At 37.2% G+C, this 23334-nt stretch overlaps 1 protein-coding gene across 1 annotated transcript in view; it reads left to right on the top strand.

Annotated features, from left to right (window-relative positions):
- The window catches only part of LOC148025237 (uncharacterized), a 113530-nt gene that overhangs the window by 31192 nt on the left and 59004 nt on the right, over window positions 1-23334 (top strand). The window lies entirely within an intron of this gene.

A 23334-nucleotide genomic window follows, 5' to 3' on the forward strand; every position in this document is an offset into this window, starting at 1 on the left:
CATGCATCTACCGGTGATTCCCAACCAGTTATGTCACGAATTTCTTGCCCTACATGAGACATTTCACTTTCAGTAACTTTTCTCTTTTCATTTGCATACAAAGCATGTGTCCATATTGTAGCCTTTGGACCAACCATCACTTTGGCCACATGCATTCTATCCAACTATAGACCAAAAGTAGAAGCATGTACAGTTGCATAAGCATTTTGGATAGCCAAGTCTTCCAACAACTTTTGCATACCTCCCTTTCCAAAATTCAAAACAAGAGGCAATCCCATTTCTTATGCATGGATCTTGCCATCTTTCCAAAAGATGAGTTGTTGTGCTAAGGCCTCCTGATAAGCAGCACAATCCTTCCTTTCATGATGTAAACTATCACACCACATACATCTTGTTATAAGGTGACTCAACTAAATCCCATGCCTTATTCTTTGACAATGCATCCATTTTCTAGACTACATCTATTGAAGCCTTTACTTATTTACATGCCCAATCCTTATATATTATTGTTCTATATCTTTATCTTGTCCTCCATGCCTTGTCTCAGCATACATAGAGCTACACATGATGTGAGTTCCTACATCCAAATCAAATAACTTGCCTTTCTTTTGACCATGAGCAATAATCCTACCAAGTTTACCATTTCAAAACTCCTCAATGAAGTAGCCATACTTGTTAATAGACGACATATGCTAATAGCATGTCTGTTTTCAATGTTTTCAACTAGTGGCTCGGGCAATCTGCTCGGATTTATAGGGAGGCATATAGTAGCTGGGAACAATATTATGACAATTCAATCTCCATAGCATTTGTCATTTATAGCATTTTACATTGATTTGGAGAAGTCTCTACCTGATTTTGGATAGTTTTGTTCATGCTTTATTGCAATTTCTTCTCTCTATTCAAAGCAAATTACAGCAGCTCCAGGCATTGTTGATGACAGCATGGTAGCGACCTAGAAAGTGTTAATGCTAAATAACAGTAGGGAAATAGACAAATGGAAGCAAGGTAGTAAGTGATATCATTTTCCAAGGTTTTGATCAGCAAGACAACATGTGTCTTTAGATAGTAGCGCCTTGAATTTAACTAGTAAGTGGATATCATATGCCAAGGATTGGAAAGAGCCAAAATGACAAACTGTTTAGGGAAAATCTATAGTAGTTCAACACTTCATATGTTAGAGATTTATTCATTCCCTAGACAAGCATTGGTAGGCTAATGTTGTATAGCTTGTACTCTCAGGCACAATTATGTATTTTTGATATATCAAGTTGTAGTCATTATTTTATTCAATGATTACTATTTTGGCAGTAGTAGGCTAGTTTTTATTGGTTGACCTAATTATTTTGTTGTTATTTTTAATGCCTATTTATAAACAACTTGCCCTAGTCATTCTTCACTTGTCATTTTAGGAGGAGTGAGATTGACTTGTGGATATTCGATAGCCTATGTATACATCTACCTTCTTCATTTCAGTATTCATCTAATGCCAATTTATGCATTCTACTATCTCTTTTCTCTCTTCCTCTTCTCTCGTGTTCATTTTATTTCAGTCCAATCATATACTTCCACATTCGCTACACTCTAACATCATGTTCACCCTATGCTTGATCAAGCATAGTGTCATCTCATTTTGCCTAGCTTTGGAGCAAGACATTTACATTGTGCATGGCCAATCTGTTCAAGCATTAAGAGCTTCAATTGCATTGCCTATTAGCTATAGGCCTATGCAAGGTATATTTAGGATAGATTTGCACAATTTTTTACTTGATCTATTGTGGTTGACTCTCTGGTCTCTTCCTTCAATCATTAGCAAGTAATAGGATACTATACTCAAGAGTGTTGAGTAGCCATTCCATCCTATAATTTGTGCAAATAGAGTAGCCTAACATGATATATTAGATCAAAAATCTCCATGAAAACCTAGTCATTAAGCCATGAGCAACAAGCCAATGTGACTCTAACGATAAGACAACAATTTGGCATTGTCAAACCAATACTTGCAGAGCAGCTTAATCTCCTACTACAATAGTTAAATATTTTATAGTAGCTCACAAAATTTATTTGAACCATTAATTGTGCTTTTTTGAAGAAGATTTTAGCAGTTCTTTACCTTGATGACCATGTTTTTACCTTAACAAAAGTAGAATAATGAAAATAAGGTAGATTTGTAGTTTAGTTATTATCACCATTCCATGCAGCATATATAGCTCTCTAATCTTTTTTTAAGAATCAAGGATACTCATAGTAACATTCTTGGTAGAGATTTGAGGCTATGTTTTCATTAGTTCTTGACACTTATCCTTATAAAAACCTAATGGAGAAACATGATAGCAGCTCGATTAACATGGATTGAGCAAAAAGGACAGTCTTGTATTGATCATTAATAGATTGTTGGGCTACTACTTTATACATTGATCAACTCTTAATCAAGATTGGAGTATATATTTCACTTCTTTAGTATTATTTCTTCTTTATAAGCTCTAAGAGAGAAGGGATAGAGCTATACAACATGTTGTCATATCTATTATAACAAGGAAGGCCTAGTATTTTCCATACGTCATTTGGTTTGAAGAAATATCAAATAAGATATTTCTAGTTATTTGATTGATGGTCCAATTCTATTACATTCTTATGGACAAGGATTCCAAGTTTGACCAAGCAATAGCAAAATCAATAGAGACATTTACAAATTGGGATGGAAGATTGCTAAACACTCATTCTACTAAAGATCCAAAGTCAATGAATCAATCAAATTAGCCCCGTAGATTCATTCATGAAGATTATGAAGCACATTCATGGCATGGACATCAACCTCATGATCAACATTCTTCTTAGACATGCATTTTTATTATGGATGCCCATCATATAGGTACCATGGTTATGGTTTTGGTCATGGGCAATGTTAAGAGTTGAAGAGATTGTATTTTTGGCCATTTTTTCTTGATTCTTTTTGTATTAAATGATTGTTTTAGTGCATGAATTGTTGGATTTGAATGGTTTTAGAAGTTTTTTGGAGAGTTTTAATAGTGTTTGAACAAGTTTTATTAGCTTATGATGGTTCTTGATTGATTGTGAGATGTGCTGATATATTTTATTGATTGGTTTTATTGTGTCTTAATTGTGTCTATTTGAGTTTGTTTTTGGTTGTTGAGAGGTTGAGATTGTGAAATGTTAAGTTTGAGAATAATTGAATATTCTTTGAAATATTTTTGATAGATTGGAATGGTTATGGCTGAAGCTAACAGACTTTGTTGTATTCTATTGACCCTTTGTGGTGTTTTATTGAGCTTTTGTATGTCTCTACAAGCCTCTGTGTGCTTTCATATGTATTGTTGTGGATGAGTGTTTAGCTTGGGGATGTGTTTCTTTCTTGGAAAGAGAAGAATGTAACCTCTTGCTAGCTTGTTGAAGCAAAAGAAGTAGTAGTTAACTATTGAAGTGAAGACTTGGAGTGATAGTGTACTATACTAATGAGCTCTGAAGACTCGCTTTAGTGACTCTAGTGCCCCTTTGGATTTGACATGCCTTTGGGAGGGTAACTCCACAACCAAGAGAGGATATTGATCATTCATTCTATTTTATTCTAAGTTGTTATGATGTATGAGTGATGGAGAGTGTGTATGAGAGAGAAAGATAGCCATTTTAGAGGCTGAAACAATGTACCAATGAGTGAGATTGTGAGAGATTGAGAAAAGAAGACAATGGATTCAATTACTAAAGAGATGAATGAAGGATATGTGATCATTTCTTCCATATTTAGTATTCCTTTGTACTCATTTCATTATTGGTTTGTTGATATGAGGAATATGTGAAGATCTATTAAAAATAAATCAATGGGAGAATGTGTCTATATGATGTTACATAGAGAAGCTATTGTTATTCCTCTTGTTTCTTTTGTTTGATGCTATGAGGAGATGAAAATGATGTTTCTTAATGCTACAATATATATTTTATTGCATTTGTTTCCAAGTTTTCTTGGTGTTCTCTAGAGAGCTCTATGTTTTGGTGTGCAACTAGGAAAAACTACCATCAAGCACCCAAAAGTGACTAAAAAGGAATAGCATTGTTGAAGAGAAAGAGAAGCAATGGAAGGTTGTAGAATTCTAAGAGCTCCAAAATAATTGAAAGAATTTATAGCCAAGGCCACTTTCTTCAAGAGACTCATTTCTTAATCATGGAAGCACAATGCTATCTTGATGCAAGCATTGTATGATGAGTTATTTCCTCTATCTACATAAGCAATAGAGACTTGCATTTTGTTGTCAAATTGTTTGGGAGAAAACTAAAGAATCAGAAGCATAGAGAATGATAAAAGATGATGGATTTGGCTTTTGTTGAGAAGTTTCCTGACAATATCAAGTGGGAAATAGTAAAGAAGCTTCAAGAGTTTTGGTCAATGGAAGTCCACCACAATAAGGAGAAAAGCTAGAAATTTTTCATGGATACGTAACAACAAGACATGTGGGATGCTTATTACACTAAGAATCTCATGTATACTAGCAACCCATTGGAAGTCAGTAGATTGTGCATTTTTCACCACATACACTGTAGAAACCCTCCAAAGCTAATATTATCACAATGATAGCACCATGGCTATCCTTAGACGAATGTAGCTTATCACCTTTAGAATCAATTTTCTTCCCCTCCATAGTAGCATGAAAGAAAAATTTAGAGATTTTGAGAAAGAAGAAGTGAAAGAAGTACTAGCCAGAGAGTTTTCACATGCTAGAGCAAACAAAAGACCCTTCCTTCCCCTCTGTGGAGCATTGGAAGCTAGGTGGAGCCAACTCTCTTATGAGTGAGTCAATAAAAAGAAGAGCTCCAGAGGTATGTACAAAGGTAGAAAGTGAAGGCTAGAGTAGAGGACAACAAAGTAGGAGAAGGAACTTTTGATTCTCCTGTGGCACTCTTTATAGGAGTCCTAATGGCACAACCAAATCAAGGTTCTCCTCCTAGTCAGATACAGTGTGGAAATGTGAATGACAGACCAGAGAATGTAGTCCAATTACCCATATTTAAAGAAGAATACAATGAAGATCCCGATATTCATGTAGCATAGTTTATGGTAGCATGTGTGGCCAAAAATGATAGGATCCCATAACATTGGCTAGCAATATTCCCCACCACTTTTAAGGGCATGGCATTTGAGTGGTATGAAAGGTAAGTAGCATGAATTTTTGGTACATGAGATGAACTAAAGCTAGCTTTCCTCATCGCTAAATTCATGCATGAAGACTTTGAAGAGTGGATGTGAAAGGAGTTTATGAGTTTGACCCAGTCCTCTAGAGAATGAGTTGAAGCTTATGTCTCAAGAATAGATCCATATTGAAAAGATGAACCAATCTAGATGAAGGAATTCAAAAGGGAGTCTTTCTCAAAGGATTGCAACCAAAATTTTGTAAGTTTGTGGTATTGAGAAGACCAGCTAATTTGGAAATGAACTGAACCTAAATTGGATTAAAATGACAAGAAAATCAAGAAACAACAATTGAATCAACTAGCCATAGTCATGCCATAGATGAAAACATATTAAATCTATAGCATAATGAAGCCATAGCTAAATGAAATCAAAAGTATAATGAGAATCATGGATGAGAGGCTACTACAAGAAATCCACCTCTTGGTATAGTGGCCATTGAGTATTCACCCTCAATGTTGGTGGGAAAGGCAAGAATCCTCAAGCTCCAAGAAATGGAGAGAAGTTTACGAATGTGTTAAAAAGATGTTTACAACTGCACACTCTTGCCTTTTATACACTAGTCCCAATTAAGCTAATTTTCCCTAAGCTAAAGGATATAAAACTATTTTATTACAATCCATCCCTATTCAAAAGTTTTATCCTCAAAACTTGAAGATTAAAAAGGTAAATGAATGGTAGAAATGAATAGAGAAGGGCCAATGCTGGAGTAGCCTTGTAGAAGCCTAATCAAGATTAAACAGTGAATTTTTAAAATTCTATCCTAAACAAGGTAGCTATAGAAAATAGCCTATAACTTTAGATAGACATCAAATTGATGCATATGAGGTATAAAAATGAAGTATACTTTAGTAGATATCCATCCCTTCAAAATATACTTTTGACATCAACAGGACAATTATTTTGAATGCAAAAATGTTATACAACAAGTTGTCCACTATTCAGTGAGCTATTATCCTCTTATAGAAGTCATGGAAATTGTTTCAAATACAAAGTATGTTGCCAAGTAGATTCTTCCATAGGCAAACCCTTCCATTTAATAACATATTCCATGATAATATGGTTTATTAGAACCTTCTCTCGCTTGCCAACAATCCTCTCGGATTTATAGATGATTAATCCATCCTCATCCAAGAGCCATATATTTAGGAATTTAAAAATTTTCATAAAGTTTGAGAATTCCTAATGTGATAAATATTTGGACACATGGTCAAATCTTATCCCCTTACTTGAAGGTGAAATTTTCCCTAGATACTATATAGCCAATTCCCCCAAGCCCCACTCTCAAATATAGAGTTAAGATTTAGCCACTTGGTCAAATCTTTATTCCTTATTTGAAAGTGGAACTTGGGAGATTCCCAAATTCTCTAATCTCATATTCAAAGGGAGGTAGATCTTCAAGAGCTTAAATATCAGGGCTAATATACTTTTTGAGCTGAGAGATAAGGAAAACATTGTGAATACGAGTGGTTGAAAGGAAAATCAAGCTGGTAGGTAAGATCTCCAACTTTTCTTGAAATTTGATATCGACCATAATAGCAATGAGCAAGCTTATTATATCCACCTTTGAGAGAAGCATAACAGGACTTAGGTACTTTTAAGAAGACCCATTCTCCCTCTTCAAAGTCCACATGCCTTCACCTATCATCAATATAAGATTTAATAGTCTCTTGTGCCTTTCAAATATTTTCCTTGCATTGCTTCATTAGGGCCTCCATCTTTTCTAGTTCTTCCTTAGCAAGGAGATTCACTTCATCATGAAACAATGTTGAAGATACTTGAACCTTGTACCCATATAAAGCCTCAAACGCTGACATGCCTATACTCATGTGGTATGTGTTGTTGTAACAAAACTCCACAAGATGAATCCAATGAACCCATGCATTTTGTGTGTCATGGCAAAAGTATCGCAAGTAGACTTCCAACCATTTGTGGACTATTTCAATTTGACCATATATTTATGGGCATTAAGCTATACTTGGAGTTAATTTTGTTTCCATGAAAGTGAAAAGGCTATTCCAAAAAAAAATCATAATTTTTCTCTCTCTATCAGAAACAATTTTCATAAGTAAACCATGAAGTTTGAAAACTCCTTCCATGAATTGATATGCCACTTATTTAGTTAAATACTAGACTTTGGTGGTGGGTATAAAATAGACTGATTTGGTAAGATGATTAACCACAACAAAAATACTATTCTAATCTTGCTTAGTGGTAGGTCATCCTATAATAAATTCCATGCTAATATTAGTCCATTTACCATGTGGAATGGATAATGGCTAAACTAGACCACTAGGTAACAAATTGGAATCGTTATTCTACTGGTGCATGGTAAATACATCATAACATATTCTTTTACGTCTTTTCAAAGTGCTTTTTAATAAAAGCATTTATGGATTTTATCAAAGGTTTTGAATAAATCAATATGCCTTATCAAAGGAGAAGAATGCATCTCCTAAAAGATCCTTTGCTTAAAAGATGTCTGAGAAGTCAAATATACTCTACCTTTAAACCAAACAAGTCTACTTTGCTACTTGAAATTGGAAAATTCAAATTCATTGCCTTGCTATAAATTCTTCACAATGTTGGTTGTTTGCACATCTAACAAATATTCTTCATATATGTCTTGAATCTAATCTTTGTAGAGAGTAGAAATAGTAAAAACAAAACATGTCCACATCCTAGATAATGCATTTGCCACTACATTATCCTTTCCTACCATATAAGAGATCTCAAAGTCATAAACCTATAATGTAGCTAACCAGCTTCTTTGCTTAGAAGATGGGTTAAGATGTGAAAGAAAATACTTCAGCACTCAGTGATCACTTTTGACTTTGAAATGACTGCCATAAATGTAATGACACCACTTCTTAATAGCATGAAGTATGGCTAACATTTCTTGCTCACAGACATGGAGTTTCCTTTCTTTGTCATCCAACTTCCTACTTTCATAGGCAATAACACTATGTTTTTGGCATAGAACAACCCCAATACCATGACCACTAGCATCAACATAGATAGTAAATTCCTTGAAAAAGTTTGGGCACACTAAAATAGGTGCTAAGATAAGGAGACTTTTCAACTCATCAAAGCTCTTCATGGCTATAGCATCCCAAAAGAAAGTAGTTTGCTTCAATCTATCAATGATAAGAAGAGCTACTACAAGGGCATAGTTCTTGATGGATCTCTAATAGAAAGAGGATAATCCTAGAAATCCTCTCGATGAAGTAGAGTTTTGTGGTATGGGTCAATCTTTGATGCATTGTATCTTCTTTGGATCCACCCCGATCTCTTTCTCACCCACAATGAGTCAAATATTCTACCTCATTGGCCATAAAAGTACACTTTCTTTCCTTTGCAAAAAGCTTATGTTGTCTCAATGTAAGGAGGCCTACATGGACATGTTGTAAATGATCCTCCCTATTCCTACTATATATGAGAATATCATCAAAGAATACCAAAATAAATCTATACAAGAATGGTTATAAAACCTTGTTCATAAGAGTTTGGAAAGTAGCAAGTGCATTGGAAAGGCCAAATGGCATAACCAGGAAGTGGTAGATATAGTTTTTTATTTAAACACCTTAGAAACCTTGAGTTCATCCAACAAATTATCAATGTGGGGGATTGGGCACCTGCTCTTTATAGTGCTCTCATTGAGGTCCCTATAATCAATGCACATCCTATAGGATCCATCTTTCTTCTTAACAAGTAGTATGGGAGAAGTAAAATGTGATTGACTAGGTTGAATAAACTCCATTTCAAGCCATCTTTAACATGTTATTCCACTTCTTCTCTTTCATATTTTGACAACTTGTTAGGAGGTTTGTTTTGATAGGTTTAGTGTCAATTGTAAAATCGATAGGATGGTCCACTTCTCTCTTGTGTGGTAATGATATAAGAGGCTAAAATATGTCTTTAAACTCTTATAAAAGTATACAAAGACATAGATCACGCTCTTTAGGTACAAAATATTTCTAATTTTCATCCACCTTTGAGAGGAAAAGTGTGAAAATACAAGACATTGCATTGATTTCTCTTCATCTTCTTTTTGTTGATTACTTCCACTTGTTTTCTCTCTGTGTCATTAAGTGTTACTTGTTGCCCTTTTCAAATAAACTCTATAAACATCCAATTAAGTTCCAATGAAAACTTTTCAATCTTTTTAAGCCAATCACAACCAATAATGATGTCTATACAACCCACATCTAGGACAATCAAGTCCTTAATAATGGTGCAAGACTGTGATAGCTCAATGTGTGTTTGTAGGCAAATATCTTTGCTAAAATCTTAAGCTCCATTTGCCACTTGTGCCTTCAGTGGGGTGTCCATTCCTTGATGTAATAACTTTAACTCAAATAATGATTTGGTATTGACAAACCTATGTGTATTGCTTGTATCAATAAGATATACATCACCCTCCATTATTACTTTAAAATCCTAAAGATGTGCTTGTGCCTCTCTCACCCAACTTTTGACCTTATCTACGATATCCAGCTACTACTTTGGACCATTCACCAATCTTTGTACTTCCCTTCTCCTTTTTTTTGGAGCAAATAGTTTTGCCTTCATGTCGGGAACTTAATTCCTTTTTGTCATCATTGTGTTGCTGTCAGTTTTGACTATAAGTTCATGTTTGACTCTTTTCTTTCTCTTCTTTTGATTCTTTTTGCATATGGACAAGGCATCCAAGTTAGTAGGTCCAAGCACTAAAATGATAGCTTGTTTTGTTGGAGCTCTAGTCATAACATTCAAGGGAATCGAGAAGGTATCATCGTCAAGTGTTTCAACACCAAACAGTCCAAGTGGTAGCACTAAAATGATAGCTTGTTTTGTTGGAGCTCTAGTCATAACATTCAAGGGAATCGAGAAGGTATCATCGTCAAGTGTTTCAACACCAAACAGTCCAAGTGGTACTGATTGCACAATTGTTGAGCTAGTGGAGGGTTTTTGTCTAGGGAAATTGACATAGATGTACATGACACCACACTCTGACAACTTAGGTTGGCTTTACCTTTGCTTACTTGTTCCTTCTCTAGGCATCTTGATGAAATGTGTCCTAGGTGGCCATATGTCCAATAGGTGAGAGGGTCCTATGGTTGGTTTCCTCCCATAGCTTAACCTCATTCTCTCCCCAAAGGCATAACTGGAATTGGCCTAAAATCCATCAGGATTGAATATCCCTCTTTGTCATAAAGTGACATAAGGATTCACATATAGTTTTTCTTCTAATGGCTCTTCCATAAAATGCATGGGTCCAAGTGGTCTGAGTAGCTGACACTTCTTGCGTGAGGTCCACACCCTCCCCCTTGTCCTCTCTATTTAAGATAAGATGATCGTTGTGGATCATGGATCTCTCACCATGGGTGATAATGATGCCCATGGGTTGAATAGCTTTTGTGCTCCTCTTGTTTAGCAAGTCACCAACACATGAAGCCACAAAGAGTCTTCCTACTACTTTGTGCAATTGACGTGTGCTTTGCACAACTAGGCTTTCAATTTTTCCGAAGTAGCACAAATGGATTGTATGTAATTATTTTTGTAACAATGGTGCTCACTCAAACCTCTTCACCTCATTCCAATGTGATTCACAAGAAAACATTAAAACTCAAGCGTGCAACACATTCATTAGACAACTTGATTTCAATTTTAATAATTTTAGCCCTTGAGGCAGTTCTGCAATCCAAGCTTTTTGCTCTCTCTTGGATTTAGGTAGTCAAATCTATATGTTGGGTGGTTGCTCCTTAATTTACATGCACCTTTATAATTTTTGTTGTTCCAAGTCCACCCAAATCTTTCTTGAAACTAGGTCTAATAATACATAGAAAGCCCCTGTGTCTTCTTGGAGTCTCACAATGAGCCTTAAACTCTGAAAAGGTCTTTCTTATGATCCACAATGCACAAGACTAGGTCTCTCTTATTGCATGTTTTGTTCTTCTTCTAGTCTCACAAGCATTATGAGCACTAAGGCTTCCACTCCTAACTCTCAGTCAAGAAGAGTGGCAATCAATTTGGCAAAGGTCAACTCTCTCCCTAATCAAGTCTGCATCCCTACTTTTCTCAAATGTCATTGATGCTCCCCCTCTCACTGCTTTTGGCCTTATGCTAGGTAGACATATAACCATGTGCTCCTTGGAATCATAATGAGGCGGTTTTCTCAATACCAATATTTTGCACAGTGATTTTAGAGTTGGCTATCTAAGTCAATTTGACCTAGACCACACATCAATGTCTATCCAACTAAGAGCAAGAACTGTGGCACAATCTCAAATTGTACTCATTCTCCAAGTTCGTTGCTTGATGAGGGCACTCATAAGTCAAGATTCTCCTTTCTCAATTGTGATTAAAGTTTGGAATTGTGACAAAGCACTGAGTGGTTGGTCCTTCCTTGCAACTAGGCCTTCTAGATTAGACATGGTGTAGGGGGAGCTAGTTTGGTTGGAATTACTAGCCCTTGCCTCACCTATGCTATGCTCTCATTTTGCAACCTTGGTAAGATTCCCCTTGCTCTCTAGTGAAGGTTGCACCAAGGGTTGACCATTGATGAGATGGTAGATTTGAGTGATAATGCCCGCAGAAGTGTACCTTGAAGCTACCAATCAAATCAACAATAAGCATACCAAGCATGTTCTCATAATAAAGTAAACAAATAAAGTGTTATTTTCTTACTTTAAAAAAAATAAAGATATAATCAAGAAAAACCAATATAAATTAGTTGGCACACTCAAGTCTAAATTACTTTGGTTCTCTTGGATGGTGTTAGTGTTCAAACAATCTAATCAAGGTGGGGTTTTGTATGCCCTCATGGAAATTTGATCTTGGGCTACTTATCTCAAGTGTTGTGAGACACAACATAAAGTGTTGCAGCTAAATATTGTGGCCCTCAATGTGATTACCATCTCTCTTTCAATATTTTTCCAAGGCTCAAGGCTCAAGGCTTGCTATCAATCTTTCAAAAGGAAGGCTATTACAACTATTCACAAGTGTCCAAGAATAAGGGGTAAATAATAATTCGAAGCTTCTTGTGTTGTGAAGTCTCCATTTTTGCTTTTGGCTTTTACATTGGGTTTTAATTTTGTGCTTTTATTAAAACCTAGCGGATTTCAGAGCTATAAAAGCAAGTCAAGACAAGTGAAGAGTGACCATGAATTGCAATCTCATGTTGTAGAGGAGAGCAAGGGAGGTTGCGACACAAATTAGCCTTACCCCATCTTGGACAAAGCACACAATTATGACCTTCAAATGTACAAGTTGATTGATCCCTTTATGTTGTGATTTTTGGGTGTACTCTCTTCTCACTCATGTCTCTTGTCTCATCTTTCAATACTTGATTTTCAATTTTCTAATCAACTACTTCTCTGTTAGAAGTTCAGCTCCACAAGAAGCCATATAGTTTTTCTTTCTCCCATGGAAAAATAGGTCATTTGTTGATCACCAAATTTGGTTCCTTTGCCTAGTGAGAAACATGTATTTCCATGTAAGTGGTTATACAAGTTGAAAAGTACCCGTAGGTGCCCCAAGTTAGAGCATATATGGCCAGATTGGTTGCTAAGGGTTTTAAGTAGAAACATGGTGTTGACTTTCATGAAATCTTTTCTCCTCTAGTCAAGACGACTGCCCTACAATTGGTTTCAGCCTTGGTTCCGCAATTAGATCTAGATCTTTATTAAATAGATGTGAAAATGGCTTTTCTACATGGGGATTTTCATGATGATATCTATATGCAATAGCCTAAGGGCTTTATGGAAATCATCAATATCATAACCGGCCATCCCTTGAGAAAAAAGTCTTAAACAAGTAAATAATTGCCCGTTGAGTTGGCCTTTACAAAAGCCATAAGGCTTAATACAATGAAATTAGGCTCTAACATAAAGAAATTTGGTCATTAATCAGGTGCTTGGCCAAAACTAGGCCATTAGGCCTCATTAATTAGAAATTCAATTGATTGCCACACATAAAAGCTAAAAAGGCCTTGATTCACCGATTGCCACAAAGCTACAAGGCTTCATATTTGATCATTTTGGCTAATTGCACCACATATAACCCATAGGCTTAGCACATGAAAAATGGTTGTGATTCGACTATCTTGGCAACATCTAGGCCATAAGGCCTTAATACAAGGAAATTCTACTGGTAATTGGCCACCTTAGCCGCACACCTACGCCATAAGGCCGTAAGATTAGGAAAATCGGCCCATGATAGGCCATTTGATTGGCCTTAATAGGCCTTGCCATTAGGTTGATTAATTAGCCGTGCCATATAATAAGCCTTATTAGGCCGTTCAATTGTCATGCCACATAATTGGCCTTAGTAGGCCATTAGATCAACTATTCTAGGCCTTATTAGGCCATATTGGGCCATTTAATCAGTCATGATTGACCATTGATCTTCTATCATTAAAAGAAAAACCATTTATTTTTTATATGATGTAGAAAACTTTTAAAAAAAATCTAAAAATTTATGCAAGTGCAAGGCCTCTAATAAATCTAATTTGAAAAAAAAAGGGGTTGAGTGCAAGGCCTTTAATAAGGGCCAATTAGGCCTTTTACTTGGTCATGAGGCCATCCTTGCACAAAGATGAATAAGTCCTATCATTTGGCTCTGAGGTCATGACCTCACACAAAGGCAAATAAGTCCTATCATTCAGCCATGAGGCCAATAAAGGCTATCATTTAACCATGAGACTTTAATTTTAGGCCCCATAGAGGAACCATCCTTGCCTTTGGTTTTTCTTTATGTGGACTTACAAAAATTGAGAAGTTCTATACTTTATTGATTTTTAGACCTTTGAAACTTAATGTCTTATTCTTTTACCTTCCTAAAACCTCCAATCTCATTAGCCAAAACCAATATTTTCTTGCCTTATACCCACTCTTTTGGTTTTTACATATCTTTTTCAACTTTTGAGCTCAGGATTTTATGCTCATACCTCACTCAAAGTATTATTACAATTTGCACAAGACCGAGCATGACTCTCTTTACAACTAATTTTCTACCAAAAGTTATAAGTACCTAAGAGATGCTCTAGTTTCTGCTTCTATTTTTATTCTAAAATTTTTCCTTTCTTTTTGTGCACCTCACCTTTGCCTTTACTTCCTAGAGGAGTTAACAATGATACACAAGGGCCTTCAACCAAACTATTGTAAACCAGGGTATTTTCTATGTCTTGCTCCAAATAGGTGCCTACATCAGATGGGAATGAAGCTAAAGATGATGATGCAATTAATGAAAATGTTGATGATTATGATGCCGATTATGTTACATACCATCTTGCTATAAGAGTAAGCATCACTAAAGCTAGACAATATTGTCCACAATGGTAGATCACATGCAATGATGGTAGTGATGATGATGCTCCAAGTCCATGTGATGAAGACGAATAGGTGGACATCAGTAGCAATTGCTAGAGATGATGAAGATGATTCTAATGATGATGATGAATAGTAGATGGTGATCCCAAATCCACATGGATTGTAAAAAACATGCAATGGAAGAGATGCATAGACGATGATGAAGAAGATGATGAAGATTTACAGAAGTAGCGAGGAATATTCCAAAACATGCACCAAGAGCAAATGAAGAGGACGATGATCATTACAATGATAATGATGCTTCTCCTATTTTTAAGGGTTTTTTAATTTGTGAAAAAGCTATCCTTAATGCAATTCCCTTGTTCAAGTTAATCATGCAAAAACTTTCTCTCTTCCCCTATCCCAATCTTCATGTTATATTGCCTATGTTGTGTACATGTGGGATTCATGCCATGCAAAGGATTCGTAAGGTACCCAATCTAATATATTGCTTCTACTTTGTCAACACTCACATATGTGTTTAATTTCATCAGTTACTATTTTTAATTAATAATAAGACTTGATGTGTTATTCATGCCTAATCTAAAGTTTGTATGCTTGTATGCAATGATGTTATTAATGCAAGCAACTCCCTTTGACTGATTCTTTTGTGCTCCATTATTATTCTCAATTATAGAATATGACAACCTATGAAGTGCATAACTATCTCTCACCTAGCCTACTCCAACATAGGATCTATTACTAAAAACAATGAGAGAATGTGCTTAACTATACTTACCATGTTGTAGTTGTTGTATTGGCAAGCCATGTCCTCCAACTATGCACATGATCCTTTGCCCTCAATCTTGCTTTTGTTTTTGCCACAAACAAGGGAAGATAACAATGGTGAGCTCAAGGAGGTGAAAAGAAGAAGAAGGGCTTCATGATCCACATTCCTCACTCTCCCACATTCTCAACTCATACACTCTTGCTCTCATTTGCACTCATCAAAGGGATTGGATGAAAAAGAAGAAGAAAGGATGCAAGCAGCTTCTCATTGCCATGTCCCTCACTCCCACACACACACACACATACCCCCTCCTTCCCTCTCACTCTCAAGGTAGATAATGATGGCGTTGGATGGATCTTCCTCTGTAGCCTAGGAAGGTGGCCAAGTTGGCCTAACCAACCTATCATAGCATAAACCTTTACTAGTCGACCAACAAATATTCTAAAGAATATTCTCTTCATTATTAGATCGAGGCTATTGCCCTCTGACCCTCTCAAGGGGACCGCTGGTCTCCTTGAGTCCCCCTAGCTAGGAGCTACATTCACGGCCCTCAAACCCCAGAATGGAAATCCCTAATAACTCCCATACCCCACAACTTGATGCAGTGTGCTTCAATTTGCCACATTGTCACACTTGTTGTAAGGTTACCCTAGAACACATGGGAGTCTCAAATAGTATGAAACATCACCATTAGGGATTTCTTTACAGCCTTGTTGTAGAAGAGGATTTTTATGTAGTATGATAAGGGTTTACATCTATTATAAAACAGTACATTTCTATTATATATGACATGCAACAAAATAGAGAACATCCTATAGGGTAAAGAAGTTATTGTTATGGTAGGTTAACTCACCCTCTTCGATCTAGGAAGCTTTATGGGTATCGAAGATGATTGTGATATGGAAAACTTCCCTTAGCTTAAGTGAGGCCAAATGAAAAAATTAGGAGTGATTACATAGTTAATGTGAGAGTTTACGTAACTAAAAGCAAGGAAGTAGCAATAACACAACAATCATTGGGGATGTGACTTTCATGTGCTACTAAGCAAATCGAAATTGTGGGTCTCTTGTGCCACAATATTGGCTCTCCAACAAGCTAGGCTAAATATTGAGTAGAAGCTCATCATTACTTTAGTGCATGCCTTATCCTACTCATGTTGAGGTCAATGGTGTGGGTTCAAGTGCATGACAAGGCTCTCCATCTATGAAAGAATGTAACCTAGAGTAAAAAAGATACAACTTGGAAACATTGATGGGACCCAAGCAAGGGCAAAAGGAAGGCCGTAATTTTTCTCAAGGTTAGAGTCCCAATATTCATGAAAAATCGAGGGTTAATGTAAAATGAATGGCAAACATTTCAAAAAAACCTTCAATTTTTTTAGAAGAAGGTTTAAAACATTGAACTTTTCAAGACTTTGTTATAGAAATCACAAACACATATAATTTGATTTAAAAATCCCTCAAAGATGTTGAGTTAAACACTTTCCTACTTGCCATGGATTGTAATTTTACTAAACATTGGGTTGGACTCACAAAAAGCTCCAGTCATAGTAGTTGATGTTAGGTATAGTTGTCATCGTTAGGTGTTTTGATTTTCAAAGATAGAGAGACAGAGAAGAAGAGTGGTTTTAATGTGATAGGAATAATCCCAATATGCCTTTAATAAGGGTATGTTTTGACTCATAGACAACCATTAAAAAATGTTTTGCTATAGGGGCATCTCTTTGACATGATGCAAGCAGATTGATTGGAATTGTGTCCACCATGCACTTCATATTTTTGACCTCATGATGGTAGACAAGAGGCAATAACACCAATACTCAAAAATCTCATTTTGAATTTGAATGCTTGCCTTTGAGAGACCATTCACTTTTACCATGTAAACTGACTAGCTACCAAAGAATGTCATCTTAAGCATGCCCACTTTTGATGTATTCACATATGACTAGGGGCACATACCAATCAATAAGGCATCTAATTGCCTAGGCTCAAACCCTTAGGCATCCTAGGCTTTTAAACCTTGAGGATTCAAACTTGAAATTGGAAATATTTGCATTAACCATTCCACCACCGTATATGCATCTATACTATATTTTATTTTCACATTTCCAGAGGCTAAGCTACAAAGCAAAGAGGGGAGAGTTGTTACACCCAATCCTATGCGGTAAAATTATAGGATTGTCAAACCTTTCAATTTACTTTTTTAATCAAATTTTGTTATTTCAAAAATAGAGCTTTTGAATAAAATGCCCCCACCCACCTAATAAAAATGAACTTTCAAAATAGTAAATTCTAACTTATATTGGGCCCCCTTTCTAAATTCTCTCTCTCTCTCTCTCTCCTCTCTCTCTCTCTCTCAAATTGGCATGCCTTTGGCCCCTTTGGCCCCTTTAGTCCACCTCTCTCAAAATCTTAGTAGCTTCTTTACGCATTCATTGGTTATGTGGGGGCAAGTGATAAACATTAAGCATGCGAGCTAGGTGTATCTAAGTGAAGTGGTAGCAAGTGTTTTTTTTTAATGCGTGATTTTAATATTAAAAGTAAAAAATTTTACAACATCTTTTAGATGTAGAAGGGCCTAGGCCATGCTTGTCAACTTCTTGATAAACAATTTGATTAGCCAATGAGAACTCCTCATTGGACTCAAAACAGTAAGAATCTCCTTTCTAAGATTCTTAGGGCTAAATTGAGGGGAATATTTATGCAAGCTCTTGAAAACCAACATATACTTGAGTGACTAGATAAACCTAAGAACTATCCCTGTCAATAGAGTGATTAGCCCCTAAGAGGATTCATCCAAGCTCCCTTGATCCTCAAAGAAGGCAATTGAAATGCCAAAATCATTTCTTACGTTTGCTTGAGTTAACCACTTTCTAACAAACTTCCAAAAGGTTGATACTCTAGCACAATCCGAGAAAAGATGTTTCACTGTTTCATTTGTATCCCCACAAAGCAAGCATAAAGGGAAAAGTGTGAAGTCTCATGGCGAGTGCATCACGAAGGAGTAGCTTTTTAAGGAACAACCTCCACTTAAAGAAGTTAATATTAAGGAGTAGCTCTTCTTTTCCAGGTTGGTAGCTTAGAAAAGGGAAATTCTTTCTTCTACTTCTATAGAACATACAACAGAATTGCCAGTGAAGCCTCCTTGTAATCTCTGATTGATTGGGAGTGCCAGTGCTACTTTTACCACAGTAGGAACATAAACATCTTTTAGTAGGGAGTTAATAAGCATGGCAAGCGAAGTTGGCCATTTATCTTTCTTCAACTGTAGAATGTCCCCAAACCAAGTGGCTTCCCTATCACTTAGACTGAACTTGATGGAGATCACCATCATTCATTACTAGTATCCCATACATCAATCCAATTGATAATACTTTCCTATGCATAGACTTGGCCAACTTAGGTGACCTGTGTATAAGAGCTGCTTTGAGGTCAAGGGTGAAAGGAGACAACCAAATGCTCCTTACAAGGGAAGAATCACCCCTTCTCTCACCCCTAGATTTCCAAGTCAAGTTATTGGTCAATTTTTGCCACATAGAGACCATGGCATGTGCTACCTTTGATTGTAGTGGGTGTCTTACCAAACCTGTCTTTTCCCAAGCCATTCCAAAAAAATTTGAAGAGGAAATCCAATGTTGCAAAATCTTCATCTAGGGCTAATCATTGCCCATTCTTTAAAGCAAAGACATAATTAAAGCTTGAATTTTGAGAGATTAAGGCCCTAGACTAGTACCTCCAAATGCCTTATCTTCTCTTAATAGTTCCCAATTGATTTGAGCTGGCATCTTCTTGTCCTGCCTAACCCATATAAACTCTCTAATGATTTTCTTGAGCTCCATCCAAGAAGTGGGATGGAAAGGTAGGTGAGAACCGAGGTAAACTATCAAAGAAGCCAAAATATTCTTGATGATGGTCACCTTTCCTATTCTTAAGAAAAAGAGAGCATCCAACTAGCCCTACAACTTAGCTTGGAATTTGCAAGAAAAAACAATGAAACCATTGTTTTAGGGTAACACCAACCCCAATAGGGTCACCTATGTATTTGGTCAACTCTCCATGCTTAATCACTTTGAAACCAAGGTTTAAAATCTAGGGTTCAGGGTCCTTCTAGGACCAGAAGAAAAAGCTTTGGCTTAGCATTGTTTACTTTGGAAGAGGACAGCTCAGAAAATTCAGCATATACCTCTAGAAGTTTGGACATAAAAGACCGAGAGCTTCAAAAACTGAAGCCTTATCATCTGCAAAGGATTGTACATCACTTTGAGAGCCACATGGAAGAGGAAACCGTCAAATAGAACCATCTTGCAAGCATTCGTCAATCCTTCTGAGGAGTGAATCCGTGATCAAAGCAAAAAACAAGGGTGCAAGGGGACACCCTTGCCTTATGGATCTTCTCAAAGCAAATGGGATAGTGGACTGCCCATTGATGTTAACAGTAGTAGAGGCATCCTTAAAAAGAGATCTCACCATCTTGATAAACACCTAGCCAAATTTCATGGCATTGAGGATTACCAAAATAAAAACCCAATTGACATAGTCATAGGCCTTGTCCTAGTCCATGTTAATCAACACAAAATCAGTCTTGTTGCTAAGTGCCAAATCCATAGAGAATATCAAATTCAACATTGCACCATGTATGCATCTACCCTAAACAAAACCATATTGCTTTGGATAGAGAAGAGGTTTTTGACCCTAAAGGCCAAAGCCTTAGCTAGTGCCTTACGTGCAAAGTTTAACCTTGAAAGGGCTCTACAATTTGAAACTTTGGAGTGGTCCTAGGATTTTAGAATTAGCTTGATCACCCCCGATATTCATTTCAACAGACATACCTCCTGTATCTCTCAAATGGTTAAGAACGGCAACCATGTCATGACCATAAACATGCCAAAGCTTTTGGAATACTTTGGGAGGGGGACCATTAGCACGAGGAGATTTGCCAGCTTTGAAGATGAAACAGCTTCTTTGATCTCCTCTAGAGAGAATGGTGTCTCAAGGAGGAGAGCCTAGTTGATGGGAATAGCTACAAATATCCTAGAAAATTTTTCTTGAAGCCTTGCATTGTAATTGGGTATATCTTCACGTTCTTTCCCAACTATAGTAGCCAAATGATCTCTAAAATTTTGTACTATGTTATACACTAGCTTGCCCTCATTATTTTCCACTAGACTCCTTTTTCTACTTGGTCTTCAACCTTGGAAAATAGAATTCATTGGGACCATCCCTGTAAATTTCCCATTAAACCCTGAGTTGTATCTTGGCAGCTTTAACTTGCTCCTCATTGTAGCTCTTCATGAGATCATCTAGATCATAGAGACACGTATGCATTACGAAGTCTTGTGGAGCATTATCAAGAATAGAAAGTGCTGCAAATGTGGCTCTGCATGTTGCCTCTAGAGACTTCCTCCTTACCATGGTCCTATGCTTCCCATGAGTCTTAGTCACTTTAGTTATAGCATGTTGACACTTAAACCACCTCGAAACTTGGGATAGGGAGAAATCCCTTGCATCATTCCAAGCTTTTTTGAAGCAAAATACAAACTCCTTATTGTCAAGAAAATAGATATTCATCCTGAAGGGGGGAGGACCTCTTAAAGTGCCAGTGCAGTGAATGACTTTAAAAGAAACAGAATGGGAACATGGTCTAATACCACAACATCTTGCATGACTCTATACCTAGTGCCATTGTTGATCCACCATGCACACAATGTAGCATAATACCTATTCCCTAGTAGCTCTCCATGTGCCACCCACATGTTGATTATGCCAAGTAAAATCAAGAGGCTTCCCATCACATGCAACAATACCTAAATCCTCAAGCTCACATGTTGAAGCAAATGATTGCCATGCTTCTCTCTCTTCTCCTAACATAGAGCCATTCCCATGAAAGAGATCCCCACCCCTCATTGTCATGTTCCAATCACCGACAATGACTATATTCAGACCATTCAATTGTGTTGCTATAAGAAGTACAATGTTTAGTGGTGATCCCAAAACAATTAGAAGCATATACATAGTAGACTACTAGCTCCTCATTGGACACAATAACCTTCATAATAACACTACTTCCCACTCCCAATGTGAACATTAAGACCACCTTGAGCTCATCTTTAATTAGAAGCATTGAGCCACCTTTACCTCTAGCAACCACATTAGATAGAGTTGTATACCCAAGAACTTCAAAAGCCTTGCAACACTTAGTGCCCATTTTGATTTCTTGAAGTTCAGAAAAATGAGGTTGCCTCTTAACAAACCCAAACATTACCTATTTCTTGATGTTAAAAGAAAAGCCACGAACATTCCATGAGCAAAATTTGAGCTTAGGAGAGAGAGATAATTTCTCATCACATCTAAGCCACTTCAGTAAGCAATTCATTATTTTTAATGGGTGCATATAAATTTTAATCCACAAGGGGTGTTTTAGCCAACTATTTGTGTGAAGGCTTCTTATTGTTCTTCTTAATCTTACATTTACCTTTAGAATAATGTGCGTTAATATTCTCCTTATTTGCTTGCTTCGAGCTCTGAGAGGCCATCTCCTTCTTGCCCTATCCACCTGATTGAGAACTTTGTGGGGTGGCCTACATGTTTCAAGGGGGAGATTACCCACTTGGCTCATTGCCTTTGTTTTCAAGCAACGCATTTTCCTGCAACACATTATCACTTTTAGAGGGAGTTTCCTCTGCCTGCTTATCTATCTTCTAAGTAATAGTTTCGACCACCATTTGATCCTACACACCCTTGGATGGTTGTATCTGAGAGTTTCAAGGACCTACCATCTTGAGGGGATAGTTATGAGCAAAATGCATGCTTGCCCTATAGTGATAGCAAGCATCGGGAAAAGCAAAGAACTTAACCACTAAGAAGAAGTTCCATTCCCCCAAGTACTTGGAGCTAGAGAAACTATGGAAGCTCATTGCAACGATCCCACATTATGCATGCATGGCTAATGGATTTGAGCAAGCCCCAAGAAGTGACAAGAGTGGAAGAATAAAGGACCTTGCTCAATGTTGAAGCCATGGTAGATACTTCATCAACCAACAAGGGAGGTGGATAAGCAAATTCAATCTAGATTGGGCATTCATGGGCCAACACACCATCAAGCGAGGACCAAGAAGACCATGGGAACACGTAGACCAAGTTGTCCTTATAACCCACATAGCAAAGGCAAGAACCCAATCTTGTTCAACTTTGGATCCCAAAAGAGCCAAATAGAATCCTTATCCAACAACAAACTTGAACTAAACCAAGTTCGTCTTACCCTAGTGCACATTTTCAAACCACCAACAGATCCTCCCATGAAATATAGATAAACCCTAGCGGTTAGTAGTGTTGCACAACACTGGAGTACCTTGTCAAGGGGTAGAGGTACCACAACATTGTGGATCCTAGCACCATCATGTGCCTTGTCTCTGCATGAAGCATTGTGCTTCTCTTGGTTAGTTTTCAACGCATGATTGACCTTTACTGTGTTGACATCGTTCTTTTGCAGCGCGAGCTTGTAATCTCGTGGAGTCACTTGTTGTCCTTTTAGCATGTCTTGAGTTCTTTGCCGTTTGCCCTGCAAAGATTGCATACAACCTTGGCATTCGTGTGTAAATGCACCTGAGTGCATTGACAAAGCCATGCTAGGCCATAACTCCTTGGAAGAGGAGTTAAGGAGCCACTATTAGTACCACATTAGTTGCAAGAAGTAACTATGTTCCAGAGGGCTTTTGGGCTTTCAAGTGGTAGCAAGTTATGTGCGGGCTTAAAAAATAAAAAATGATACCTATGTGTGAAACATGCATTTTAAAACATGCTCTTCCCTAGCACAAAGCATAGCTTAGGATGTGCAATATGTATAGCCAATAGCCACTGGCTGCACGAAGGGACTTAGGTAACTAAGAGGACTTTCCTTACATAGTGTGATAGTGTGCGCGGCCTGGGTGTGGAGAACCCAGTATATTGGAGAGACAAGGAGCGGAGAGACGAGGGACAGAGAGAGACAGATTCTTGTGAAGCACGACTCAAGTAAGGCCGGATACACACCGGGCTGTGGACGGATGCAGGGTGGAA

This window comes from Lygodium microphyllum, chromosome 15 (assembly GCF_053477565.2).
Source record: "Lygodium microphyllum isolate KBCC chromosome 15, Lygodium_microphyllum_v1.1.10, whole genome shotgun sequence".
NCBI classification, from domain to species: domain Eukaryota; kingdom Viridiplantae; phylum Streptophyta; class Polypodiopsida; order Schizaeales; family Lygodiaceae; genus Lygodium; species Lygodium microphyllum.